The 15,005-nt window shown below is 36.8% G+C and overlaps 1 pseudogene across 1 annotated transcript in view; it reads right to left on the reverse strand.

Annotated features, from left to right (window-relative positions):
• Positions 1-14,699: 14,699 nt before the first annotated feature.
• The window catches only part of LOC144716370 (naringenin,2-oxoglutarate 3-dioxygenase-like), a 15,149-nt pseudogene continuing 14,843 nt past the window's right edge, over positions 14,700-15,005 (reverse strand). The window contains exon 5 of the transcript XR_013584890.1: positions 14,700-15,005. This exon is cut by the window's right edge and continues 213 nt beyond it. The product of XR_013584890.1 is annotated as a naringenin,2-oxoglutarate 3-dioxygenase-like (transcript).

The raw sequence follows: 15,005 nt of genomic DNA on the forward strand, positions 1-15,005 counted from the left end.
GCCAATAAGTTTCTGATAAGCAGTGACATCAACCTTTTGTTCATTGTTATCAAGGAGAAGATGGTGATTAGCCTCAATTGGAATTTCACTAGCCCGACAATTGTGGTGTTTAGTTTCCTCAAGAAGCTCTAGGGTATACTTCTGCTGGGTCAGAAGTAGCCCTGCAGAGGATCGGCCAAATTCAATGCCCAGGAAGTACTTTAAGGGGCCTAGTTGTTTGACCTGGAAGACTGAACTAAGGTGTTTCTCCAGGGTATTAATTTCTGCTATGTTGCTGCCAGTGATGATAATATCATCAACATAAACCAGAAGAATAGTTAGTAAGGAGGAAGAATGTTTAAAGAAGAGGGTATGTTCACCATTGCATTGACGATAGCCCAAGTTCTTCATAGCTTGGGTGAACTTACCAAACCATGCCGTGGGGGACTGTTTCAAACCATACAAAGCCTTTTTTAATCTACATACTTTACCTGATTGTGTTGTATCACCATACCCTGGTGGGAGGGTCATATAGATCTCCTCTTTTAGCTCTCCATGAAGGAAGGCGTTCTTAATATCATACTGTTGTAGGGGCCAATCAAAGTGAACTGCCAATGAGAGAATAATTCGAATGGTATTCATCTTAGCAACAGGAGCGAAAGTTTCCTGATAGTCGATACCATATGTCTGAGTAAAGCCCTTCGCAACAAGCCTTGCCTTAGGCTTGTTGGTAACTTCCATGGTGCATTTTAATGTAAGAACCCATCTACATTCAACTGCCTTTTTTCCTCGTGGGAGATCCACAATCTCCCAAGTATCATTCAGTAAGAGAGCCCGCATCTCTTCATCCATTGCCTCCTTCCAATGAGGGATTTGCAAAGCCTCATGGGGAGATTTAGGGATATATCCTTCTTGGACGTTAAGAATGAAGGCTTGATAGTATGGGGAAACTGTAGTTAATTTTAAAAAATTCACTGTATGGTGTGGTCTAGGTTTGACACGGGACCTTTTACCCTTCCTAAGTGCAATAGACCAATCGCCACTACCGGGTTGGAGGACGGTGGGTCTCATTTCAACATGTTCTGGTGGAGGAGGATCAGTAATGGTCTCTGATTCAGGTGCTGATAATGGCTCTGGAGTTGTCTCAAATTTTTCTGAAACAACAGTAGAACCAGAATCAGATCCAGGAAGAATGACAGGTGGGTGAAGTTGGGTTTCTTCAGGAAGATGAAGTATGAGTTGCTGAATTTGAGACTGATCAAGCTTATCAGTATCAGATTCAGTAGATTCTGGGATTTCAGTAAGCTTTTGAAGGTAATTAAGGTCCCGAAGGGTGTCGTGTCGATCAGTCTTATAATAGAACGTAGTTTCATAAAAAACAACATCCTTTGAGATCATATGTTTTTTTGTTACTGGGTGATAAACTTTATATCCTTTTTGGGTGTTGGAATAACCCAAAAAGACACACTTTAATCCTTTTGATGACCATTTATTTTGCTTATGTCCAGGATTATGGACATAAGCAACACAACCAAAGATTTTGGCTGATAAGTCATTTTTTAGTCTGACGGTGGGATACTTTTGCTCAAGAATCTGTACCGGACTTTGTAAGTCCAGATTCTTGGAGGGCAATCGATTAATTAAGTGAGTTGCAGTCATAACTGCAAATCCCTAGAGGTTAAGAGGCATATTTGCTTGAATAAGAAGAGTTCTTGCTTTATCTACAATATCTCCTATCTTCCTCTCAGCAAGTCCATTCTGCTGAGGGGTATAGGGACATGAGGTTTCATGAATCATCCCCTTAGATGCTAAGAATTCTCTTAATCCTTGGCTAAGGAAATCCTTAGCGTTATCGGTCCTAATTCCCTTTATAGTTTTTCCAAACCGTTGTGCAACAAGAGCACATAAGTTCTTGACACAGTTTGTAACTTCAGATTTCTGTTTGAACAGAAAAACCCAAGTGAACCTACTGTGATCATCCGTGCATATTAGAAAATATTTATGCCCCAATAAGTCACTAGTAGGTGATGGGCCCCAAACATCACAATGTACTAAACTAAAAGGAGTATTAGTTCTATTATTACTAACAGGATAGGTTTCTCTTTTAAATTTACCCAACTGACAAGCATCACAGACTAAGAATTTCAAATCGGTGTCCTTAAACATTGACGGAAAAAGTTGTTTAAGAAGATGAAAAGAGGGGTGACCCATCCGTTGATGGGTCTCCATGATCTTCTCCTCTGTGGATGCTTGTACAGCAGCCACTTTGGGCCCCGTCCAGCAAGATGGCTCTTGTCCGGGAAGGTAATAGAGTCCGTGTTGAACTCTAGCTAGCCCAATCTTCGACCCGAGGACCTTATGACATAGATAAGCATCAATGTCATCAAACAGAATATTATAATGTTGTAGTTTTACTAATTTTTGGACTGAAACAAGGCTGACGAAGAGTTTGGGAACATACAATACATAGGAAAGAGTTCCTATGGGTTGTATGTTCATCTGCCCAAAGCCTGCAACAGGCATTAGAGACCCATCTGCTGTTTGGACATATTTTCCTGGGGCCAAAGACTCATATGCAGTGAAAAAATGTCTGGAATGAGTCATATGGTCAGTTGCCCCAGAATCAAGAATCCATGCAGCTTTAGAATTTGTGGTAAATTTATTCAAACTTGAGAGAAGTTGAGTTTTACCAGAGTTGGCCATTGAAGTGGACCGGATGATGGCGCCGTTGGTGGAGCCAAGCATGCTTTCAAGGCTCTGCAGTTTCTGCAGAACCATCCGGAAGTCATCTGGTGTAGGAGTTGTGTCCCCCCCTGCTGAGAATTGTGGGCCAGATGAGCCTTAGCAATGTGAGGAGGCTTTCCATGAAGCTTCCAACATTTTTCTCGAAGATGCCCCGGCTTTTTGCAATAGGTGCACACCCAATCCTCCCTGGGAACCCGTCCAGGATCGGTTCGTGGTGCGTCTTGCCTCTGCTGTGGCCTCTGGTTCTGATTAGATCCAGAGGGCTTGAAATTCTTGGAGACATAGGCCCCATGAGCTGGGCCAGAGGTCTTTTCTCTGAGGATGCGGCTCTCATCCGTCATGAGCTTTGAAACTGCTTCATCGAAAGTGGGCTCTACCGCTTGATTGTAGAGCTGACTTCTGCAGACTTCGAATTCGGGGTTTACACTGAAAAGGAGTTGACAGAGCCGGAGAGTAGACCACTGAGCTCTTGCCACTGGGTCTGTTGACTGCGGCCAGACATGATCTAGCTCGGTGAAGAATATTGGTAAAGATGCCCTTAAGCTCATTTGCATGAGCCTTGATGCTTTTCTCTCCCTGACGGATAGAAAAATATTGGTAAAGAAGATCAACAATTTTGGCCTTGTCACCTTGTTTTGAGTGGTCCCTGTTGACGGAGTTCTGCAGAGGCTTGACAGAGTTCTGCAGGCAGCGATTTGCAATGGTGAATCTTAAAAACTCTGTAGATGCAGCGGAAGCAACTCTCTGGACGCCTTAGGAAGCCTCCCGTAGGATGCCCTTAAGCTCCAGAAAAAAATACCAAAGACAGAATCAGGAATCCTGCTCTGATACCATGTAGAAATGAAGAAATCGGAGGAGAGAGAAAGTGTAGAGAGAGAAAGTAGAGAGAGAGAGAGTGCACAAGATTGGGGCTTAAAGTATATTTTTACTCATACATAGTTCCCCTTTTTATACAAGAAATCTAGGGTCACTAGACCATTTCAAACAGTGTTATGGAGGTTACTTGCTTAACAAGTAGCCTCCAACGGTTACCTTTTTCAAAAAGTATCTTCTAAGTGCAGATAATTTATAAGCGAGATAAATTTGAATTAATTCCCAAACCCATTGTAGGAGAGACTATGTTTACAAATTTTTTATTGAGAAACAAAATCAACGAGGTATATGAAGGAAGCAACGGATAAAATCACTATGAATTCCAAACAAATCCTACACATATTTCATTATTAATTTTTTATATGCATTGAAATGTGATAAATACACAAAGGAGCCCTTGTATCAACATCCCCATTGTATCACTTTTAACCTTATGAATCAACTTTATTAATCATTAGAAAAATAGGCAATCAGCAAGTCGTGATAACTCTAATCACTTTGAATATGCTCACTTTTAGTCTAAGAGCATGAACCTCATGCAAGTAGAGGCCAAAAACACCTTTCAACCTCACGTGAATCTAAGCATCAGGTGCATAGAAATTTAAATAACAAGCCAAAACTATACTTAAATATCTGCTGAAGGGGAAATAACCTAATATCAAAATGAATGTATGAATAATTTTTTTTTCTATAAATACATGGTTATTCATATATTTTATTAATTGAATATAAAGGTGTACAGAGGTTTTGGTTCAGAGAAACTGGTATAAAAAGATATAAAGAGAGACAAAGAAAGGGATAATTGGAGTGAAGTTTCAAGGCATTAAAAATACAGAGAAATTTCAGGTAATACTAAGTTTTCAAAAATCTTTACAATATCATGTGAATTGAAAATGAGCTTAGGTTCTCTCTCAGGAACCCTCAATCAAAAGAGTACCATAAACCAAAAGAATAAATACATAGGTACAGAAGATAAGAGTATGATATAAATGATCCTTTTTACTTTTATGGCTCCAAAATTCCAAACAAGAAAACTAAGAAAAAAAATCAATATACTTAATCTTAATTTGGCATGACAATGATTTCATGAAGAATCAAATAGGATATTGGAATAATGATGTCCAAATGCCTTTTCATGTAATCATCTAGATTTAGACTATAGACCTTCCAAAAGTGAGATAGGAAAATGTAAAAATATTTTTCATTACTTTAATTTCTTGTCGATTGTGTGTGAGACTAAAATCTGGATAAAAAGAGGAAATTAAGGAATCATAAAATATTCATTATATAATTGTCTGAAAAACATTGGGCTTGTCATTCACCCAAAAAGAGGTTATTAATAAAGTTTTAAAAATTATGCAATAGAAGATAAGAGATAATTTTCATCAGTATATAATAAATCATGTTTTGTCTGTTTTCTTTACCACTCTTAGATAAGAAGATATAGAGCATTAAAATTAATAAAATATGTGAATTAACTAATATACATAAAAATAAAATATGCTGATAAATAAATAAGGAAATAAAGGAAGTATCATGTCTACATTAATAGATCTATATAGCCTCCGAGACAGTAGGGATGAGTGACTCATTGTAATTCATGTGTAATTTGCATAGGATACTTGGTAAATTGAAACTTCATGTCTAGAGGTTATATATCATTCATTCAATTCGGGTTTCAACTACTGTATTTATGAAAAAATTTCCCTTAATATTCTATAATAATATTGGAAAGGAAAGGGCAGTCCACAAAGAGGTACAAAATCAACTTTGAAAAATTTTAAGGCTTGGAAATGAAGTTCAAGAGATATTTTATAGGTTTTTGGATTTTTTAGAATGTATATTTTGAGCACAAAGGTAAGAAAATGACGAATATTATATTTTATCCAAAAAAAATTATTATCAGAAAGGACAAATATATTTACATTAATGATATTTATTTAACTTTTTCAGAATTAACTCAAGTAAAAATGAGTAAAAAGGATAAATAATATTTTTAGAATTTAATTTAAAGCTAAAACAACTGGAAATAATGAATATGGTTATATATATTTGTTTAGTTTTTAGATGTAAAGAATACTTATATTACCTAAATAGAAGGGATTGGTAGCTGGTGGGCATACCCAATGTCAGGTGTGAGGATTTGGTATGGGTCTGCAGTTGTGGGCCCAGGTCAAGTAGATCCTTTGGGGTCAGGGATCGACATAGAGGAAATTGTACTTGGCCAAAATGTTGGATGAAAAGTGATAAGGGTAAAGAGAGGAATTTTTTAATGAAACTTAAAGTGATGGAACTAGAGAAAGTATGTAATTTAAGAGACAAGTTAGTTTAAAATAGGTTGAGAGAGAGAGAGAGAGAAAGAGCCAGAGAAAGAGAAAAAGAGAGAGAACGATAGACAAAGAGAGAGACAAAGATAACAAGATAGAGAGAGAGATAGGGAGCACAAGCAAGGGAGAGAATCAGAGATTGATAGATAGATAGAGGGAGAGCAAGGGATATATATAGATAGATAGATAGACAGATATATATATATATATATATATATATATATATAGAGAGAGAGAGAGAGAGAGAGAGAGATCTAATGAAGAGTCAGGAACTCTAAGCATAAATCTTAAGAGATATTAAGAAAAGATGTGGAGGGAAATCAAATATGAGTATAAGAAGGAAACAATATCATGGAAGACTAATATCACAAAGGGGAAGGGAGAAACACTTTGGGATTAAAGCACATTATAAGTAGTTAGATATGATAAGGGAGAGATGGTTCCTGCAAGGTAAGCCATGGAAAACGGGTGAAGATGATAAAAAGATTTCAAAAAAACTTTCGGGTGGCTCAAAGAATGGTGATTATGTGCTTTATGACTTGAAGAAATGCCTACCCCTATCCTAAAATAAGATTCATCTACTGGGTAACCAAGACACATAAGCGGGTGTTCACACAAGTCACTCATCCCTCCGTAAGGGTTGATTTTCATGTTTGTTTTGTCTCCCTACCAGATACCCCCACCATTTAAGAATCATCTGCACATTATCTAAAATCATAAAGAGCAGCAGCAGATGACCTAAAATGATTCAGATGAAGAACTCAAAATGATTTGCAGTAGAAGACTTAATCAGAATTGTAACGGCATCAGTAAAAAATTGAATCAAATCACCTGTAATTTCTTGGACCCTTGAGTAATATGAGTTGATCTGCTCATGTGTGCATTCTCTTGACGTATCCATGTGATCCTCAATACGTTAAATATCCTCTTTTGCCTTGATGAACTCCATTCACCCTCCGTTAGGGAACGACACGTCCGGGATGTGACGCCTGTGACGTGACAGGATGAATGACGACCCGTGATGAATGGTAACGTGACGAAATATTCTTCACATCACCGTCTCGTCACGCATCCGAGGAAGTTTAAAATTTTTGTCACATTCTCGTCACGTGTCATGGGTTCCTTGTTCCGTCACGTCACCGACACCGTGACGCTGTCCCCGTCACCGGTGACGGAAATAATAATATTTATTTTTATTATGTTGATAAACATAGTCAAAGCATAATATTATTTATTTTACTATGTTATTATTTATGACATTTATTTTTCTATGTTAATCCATCACGTGTCGTCATGTCACGCATCCAGGGTATCCCATCATCGTCACATACAGCCCGTCATGCGTCACGCGTCACCATCACGGCCCATGCATTCTGTCACCATCATGTCATCCGTCACGTGTCCATCACGGTGACGTGTGACATGATGGATGACGTTTGCCGATCCCTAGCCTCCGTCATTGTCGTAGTCGTCTTTGCCTTGACAAACTTTGATCACATATAAAATGGAGAGGAGCTAAGGGAGAAGGGAGAAGAAGGTGAAGGCCCCTGAAAATTTTTTGCCTGAGTGAATTTTATTCAGGGCCTTCCCCTATTTATACTTAGTGTGTATTTTTTATTAAACCCCCTAACTTTTGGATATCTTTTGATATCCAAAAGACCATTTGTGTGTGATCCTCTAGGCCCATGTACTAGTCTAGTTAACAACTCTAATGGTCTAATAACCTTAATTGGCCTTTTAAATTTATTAACTATATCATCATATAAATTAATTAACTTCAGATTGATTTAATCCAATAGATAGGTTGAATCTCCAACTTGTGGGGTGCCAAGCCACACCTCGTGCTCTAGAAGATACAAAAGAGTGTGAATCAACTCACTCATGGAACTTTTTCATCATCAGTTAACTTGTACATATAGTCCCTCATCCACTAAACGCTCCATGGGTGAATTAGGGTATTGATCAAATCAAACCCTAATCAGTCATGCGAGTTAGTACTTATATGTTTTGAAATCATCGGATGACTCTTTTATGATATTCGACTACCTTGGCCAATGGCTTCATTGTATTATCTTCCTTGAGTTATCTCCTCTTTACCAAGGGCAAATGATCCCATATTGAACACTCAATTGTCTTCGTGAATTTCTTGATGCACCCGTACTAAGACTAATGAAAGGAAGATCACTGGTTTGACTTGTTGTATAGTGTTTTTGACATTGGATGTTCTTTTGTTCTTGTTCAAGTTTTTGACATCATGGGTTATGTTGACACACAGGTTGGGATCTCCATAATTTTTATTTTGAAACTGCAAAAAATGGAGATTATTCTTCCACATGATCATAACTACGGCACATAGAAAAATATGGACCATAAAGATTAGAATTTTCATTACGTCTCTTACCATTCCTTTGATCACGATTTTGGCCAAATTTAGTAATATCAACTGATATTTTTGAAAAGCGTTCTCCTCGTGCATATAAATCATTACATTCAGGATATTCATTGCTAAGAAAAATTCAAGCGACTTAAACAAAAATATTTATGATTTTCTTATGAGCATAGAGCGAATAGTGGTTGAATCCATAGGGAGCAAGTATTGAATAAATTAACTTTATCTATAATTTTTTGTACTGTTATATTTATTTTATATTGTTATATTTTAGGAATTAAATCTAATTTAATGACACCAGACTAGAAAAATTAATTCAATAAAATTGTAGGAGGGTCAGAAATTATTTATTATATTTCACCTAATTTATTCGATTTTATATAATAATTTTGAAATTTTTATTGAAATTCCTAATTGAAAATACTAAGTAATTAAAAATTAAATACTTTTGCCAGCACTTTTGAAGTGTCAGGTAATGTTTGATGGTGATGTACATGAGTGGAATGAAACATATGAAAGAGATAATCTTGATGATTATGATGGGGATGATGGCAGATACACGATGGTGAGTTCACTATCACTGTGATGATGAAGATGGATGTGGATGTGTGCCAACAAAGTGCGGAGGCTGAAATGGTGTGCATGATGGTGAAAACCTAGGCTATTGGTGACGATGACCTGGTAAACCGACAAAGACATGAGTTAGAAAATATGAAAATCACACTAACCTTGTCGTCACATGCTGAATAAGCTGAGTGGTACTTTCTCTTCACAAATCTTGATCTGAACGTCACCCCTCCAATCATTTCCTCTTGGAATATAAGAACATATCCAAATAATATTTTAAATGAGGAAATCACTCTGTTAATCTAATTAGGAATAAAACCAAAGGGTGACTTTTTAACAATGATGATGAATTTTTTATAAATGAAAGATTGTGGATTGGATAGAAGAGATAATATGGAACTACCTTTAAAATTTGACCCCAAAAACTCCTTCCAGATTGTTAGGTACCATAGCGTGGATTTCGAGAAATCTGAGCCATCTGATTTTCTCTCTCCTCTGATCTGTGCGGAGCGATTTCCACTTGTCACCCAAATCTTGGAATGGAAAAGTCAACAAGTTAATTTAAAATATTTAAATGAATTCAGAATTATATTTTTACGACTTATAAATTTATTTCTTATTAATTTAACGTCCCAAAATCCAAAAGAATCAGAATATCATTAAAAAAATATAATGAGACCATATAAAAATTAATTAAATATAAATTTATATTTTTAAAATTATAAAAAACATTTATTTATGAATTAATATCAGAAAATTTTGTTAATATACCATAAAATACAGAAAAAATTCAACTTCATTCTAAAATGTAATAAATCATTTGAAGCCTTAATAACATGGATATATGATCATTTCAATGATAATAAAAAAATAAAATGAAAAGGCATGCTATTATTGGTTATCAGATGAGGTCCATCTACGTAGACCTGGAACTTAAATTGTGTTAACCTAAATTAGCGACACAGAATGAATATGACCAATAGGAAACAATATAACTAATGTCCAATAGATACCCTCCTTTGAGGAGCCACTGGAATTTAAGCTCCCTACTCACACAGTGGGAGACATACCCATCTCCTATTATGTGAATTAGCCAGTAGAATTCAAAACTCATAACGGTTACATGAAACAAGGAAACCGTCCCATGTTGGTGGAATGGCCTTCTCTAGTGAGTCTGTTGGCGGAATGGCCTTCTCAAATGGGCCTCTCCAGTTTACCCTATATAGTGATCCTTCCCTGTAGTATGAGCATGATTTTCTAAATAATATTATGAATCACTTTGTTTCTCTTCCTCTATCTATCTACTTCCTCCTCTTCCCTCTTGTATCTAAATTCTCCATTTCTTTCACCCGGTCTCAACTTGCAACGACTAGGCAAGAGTATAGCTCAAAAGAATGATTCACAACTGACTTCTATGACCGTTGTGATTGTCTGGACATCTACAATAAAAGGTCGGTGCATCTGCATGTCCCTTGTAGGATGCAAAGCGACAAGGTAATAAATAAAAACAACTAAGGTTCAAAATACCCTGTAGGATTCCTATTGAAACAATTACTTTCTGGCTCAGACGGTGGCTGCGTCTTCCTGGACATCTATAATAACTGGTTGGTGGATGTGCTTGTGTATTTGATCTAAGTGGACATTGAAGAGAAATCCAGAGCATTAGAACGGTAGTTCTAATGGCTATCACTAGAATGGCAGTTATAGATCTAGATCTGTAACTTCCTAAATACTTTAAACTTCCCGTTATGATCTAACCTATAAATACCAAGTCACCTGTTCTTTATTAAGATAGATTTAATAGAAAACAATCACGATCTACATTGGCGTTGCCACTCTTCTCATCTTCTCTCCTTCTTCTCTATCCCCATTCTTCTTCCTCTTCTTCCTCTTTTGTGAGTGAACTTTTCATGGTATCAGAGCCACCGATCTGAGGGTGTGTTCAAGGAGATTTATTGCTACAAAATCTGCTGATAGTCAGAAGAAATCCATCTCCAGAATCTGCAGTTTCTTTTGTCAGAATTTCGCACTGCGGAAAAGCAACGCCATTCTTGACTTCTAGAGCGACAACAGAAGATTTCAAGGAATCCTCTGAACAATTCAGGTCCTTTACCTCTCTACGCCAAACATTGATGTCGCGGAAAAACAACAACACCCCATAATCTCGCTCTCCTCCAGTCTCGACATCCTCGCGTTGGTCACTGTGTTCTGCCATCATTCTTCAACCGTGGTTTTATCCTGCAACTTTTTTCATCATGAATAAATCTGAAGCTGGAGCTCTAATGATAGCTGGACAAGTCCCGGCCTTTGTTCCATCTGGCACCACCATGTCCATCAAGTTGATAAATGACAACTATCAAGCATGGAGAAGCTCCATTTTTCCGATTTTAAATAGGTATGATTTAGTCAAGTATATTGAAGGATTATCTCCGCCAATTTCTGTTTCAGATTCAGATGGTAAAATCATAGAAAATCCTATGTTCAAAGCATGGTGGAAACTTGATCAGAAAGTCCTTGGCTTTCTACATTCCACATAATCAGAATCAATTATTCCTTGCATCAGCAAAACAAAAACAACCAGAGAAGCATGGGAGAAACTCAAGCATAATTTCTCAAACCGCAGTCAATCAGGAATCATGGAATTACACAAACAATTTCATACTATGAAGAAAGGTACAATGACTGCTGATGAATACATAGCATATTTTAGATCGATTGGTGAATCTCTTGAAATTGCCAATCAAGTGATTAGCGAGCCTACAATGATTTTTACTTTTTTAAAGAGGACTGGCACAGAATACTCCCGGTTTGTGGTTAGTATCAATGCCAATATCAACAATTTGAAACTTGATGACATCATTATGAATATGAAGGCACATGATGCATACTTAGCATATCAGCAAGAAGATGCAGGAGAATTTTTTCCTCCCTCTGCAAACTATACTCACACAAGAAGTGTACCACATTCTATTCAACAAGTCAGAGATGGGTATTACAACAGAAATTACAGTTCAAACCATGGAAGAGGCAGAGGTAGAAACAACAGATTTCAACCACGTTGTCAAATTTGCTTCCAATTTGCACACAGAGCAAGAGAATGCAACGAGTTTTGCAATAGGAATGATTCGAGAAATAAAAATCAAGGAGCAGCTTTGTCTTCACAACAACCAAGAGCATACACCGCAAAATACTTATGTCAAAATAACTCATGGTATCCTGATAGAGGAGCTACACATCATGTCACTTCAGATCCGAATATGATACAACAATTCACCAGCTATCTTGGTCATGATCAATTTCAAGTCGGTAATGGCTCAGGTTTGAACATTCTATCAATTGGTTCTTCTAAAATTGTCACACATAATAAGAACTTATATTTAAAAGATGTTCTTCATGTTCCTAAAATAACCAAAAATTTACTTTCAATTTGAAAATTAACCTTAGATAATGATGTATATGTTGAGTTTATGCCTCATATTGTTTTGTGAAGGACGAGAAAACACACAGGATCCTCCACAAAGGCATAATTAAAGATGGACTCTCCTGCCTCGAATCTTCAAGTTCAGTCCATCCTCAAGCTCATCTTAGAAAGAAAGCTTCAGCTGATATTTGGCATTCTAGACTTGGTCATCCTCATTTTCAAATTTTACAGCTTATAATAAACAAATTTGGCCTTCCCGTTTATAATATTAGAAAACATTATATTGTGAATCATGTTGTGTTAGTAAAGCTCATAAATTTCCTTTTATCTCTACTAATCATTACTCACAAACTCTTTTGGAAATTATTCATTCAGATTTATGGGAGCCATCGCCCATTCAGTCACACTCTGGTTATCTTTATTATGTTGTTTTCATTGATGATTTTAGTAAATTTACATGGTTATATCCGCTTAAAAGAAAATAAGATGTTCTATCTACGTTTATTGAATTTCAAAAGAAAGTAGAAAATCAGTTTTATCTAAAAATTAAATACTTTCAGTCAGATGGTGGTGGTGAATTTCAAGCCCTTCAATCTCTTTTTAAGAAAAATAGAATCATTCATAGAATTTCCTGCCCACATACACCTGAACAAAATGGTACAGCTCAGAGAAAACATTGACATATTGTTGAAACAACTTTATCCTTACTTCATCAAGCTAGTATGCCCAAGAAATTTTGGGATGAAGCCGTCTCAACAGCAACTTTTCTCATAAATAGAACGGCTACACCAGTTTTACAACACATGTCTCCTTTTGAAGTCTTATTTGAAAGTTCTCATAACTATTCCTGGTTACGAACCTTTGGGTGTCTTTGTTTTCCATTTTTAAAGCCATACTCCAAACATAAATTAGATGACAGATCTGAGAAATGTGCCTTCATGGGATACAGTGCTCATCATCTTGGATATCGATGCCTCTCACTAGACGCAGGTAAGTTTTTTATATCTCGTCATGTTATTTTTTATGAAGGCATATTTCCATTCTCAAATACAGGAGTCAACACAGCAATTCCAGGTATTCTTGGTACTCGACCATGTAAAGATTATTATCATATTCCTTCATAATGGCTTTTTACTTTCACAATCTAAATATATTTATACTCTATTGAAGAAATCTAATCTTGAAAATAGCAAACCATTACCTACTCCCTGCCCTTTAAGTCAATCCTCTATTTCACCTACTCCTACTGACTCACTAGATGATTCTACTTACAGAAGCTTAGTTGGCCGTCTACAATATCTAACTTTAACTCGTCCTGATATTGCTTTCGCTGTCAACAAAGCAAGTCAGAAAATGCATAAACCATCTGGTGATGATTGGAGAATTTTAAAACATTTACTTCACTATCTCAAAGGTAGTATTACATCAGGTCTTATTTTTTTATAGCGATCCTACTATGTCTATAAATGCATATAGTGATGTAGACTGGGCATGTAATCAAGTTGATAGAAGATCTACTAGGGGATACTTAATTTTTTTAGGTAAAAATTTAATATTGTGGAGCTCAAAGAAATAATCAACTGTAGCCAGATCTAGTACAGAACCAGAGTATAAATCCTTAGCTAATGCTGCATCTGAAGTTATGTGGATAAATTCTCTTCTTAAAGAACTTTGCGTTATTCCTTCATCTATTCCTACACTCTGGTGTGCTAACATCGGAGCCACTTATTTGACAAAAAATCCGATTTTTCATGCACGAATGAAGCATATGGAGATTGATTTTCATTTTGTTAGAGAACAAGTTGCAGCGAATCTCCTCGACATCAAATTCATCACAAGCTCTGGACAACTAGCAGATATTTTGACCAAGCCACTATCAAAACCAAGATTTTGGGAGTTGCGTTCAAAGCTCAACGTCCCCTCCATCGCCGATGAGCTTGCGGGGGCTGAAGAGAAATCCAGAACATTAGAACGGCAGTTACAGATCTAGATCCAGAACGTTAGAACGGCAGTTCTAACGGCTATCACTAGAATGGCAGTTATAGATCTAGATCTGTAACTGCCTAAATACTTTAAACTTCCCGTTATGATCTACCCTATAAATACCAACTCACCTGTCCTTTATTAAGATAGATTTAATAGAAAAGAATCACGATCTACATTGGCGTTGCCACTCTTCTCATCTTCTCTCCTTCTTCTCTATCCCCATTCTTCTTCCTCTTCTTCCTCTTCTGTGAGCGAACTTTTCAGACACAAAAATTAGAATCTACCCCCGTTGTCTGTTTCCAGGGATAGAGGAGAGTAAGTTTGCCGAAAGATGGACATTGGATCAAGGATGCAACGAGTGATAAGTATATCCTCTGGATATTTTCTTTCAAAACTCGATATCCTTACGCCAAAACATTCTCAGCAAATAAGTATTTAATGATAAGTAATCACACCCATTGATAGTTTATCCGACTCTACGAATGAAATAATTTCCGTCTCTTGTCTGACACAAACCAAGCTGTTAATTTTTTTTATCTCTGAATCAGGGACCGGCAGATCTTTTTTGTCATTGAAACGGAAGCATTCATCACGCCATACAACCACAGAGAGACGTAAAAGCCTACGCCAGAATTTCCTTTATCGTCTTCTTCTCCGACAGGTCCGCGGCCACGACAAGGGCCTCCTCCTTCCCGGCCTTGGCCTGCTTCTTTAACTT

Source organism: Wolffia australiana, chromosome 2 (assembly GCF_029677425.1).
Source record: "Wolffia australiana isolate 7733 chromosome 2, ASM2967742v1".
Lineage (NCBI taxonomy): Eukaryota > Viridiplantae > Streptophyta > Magnoliopsida > Alismatales > Araceae > Wolffia > Wolffia australiana.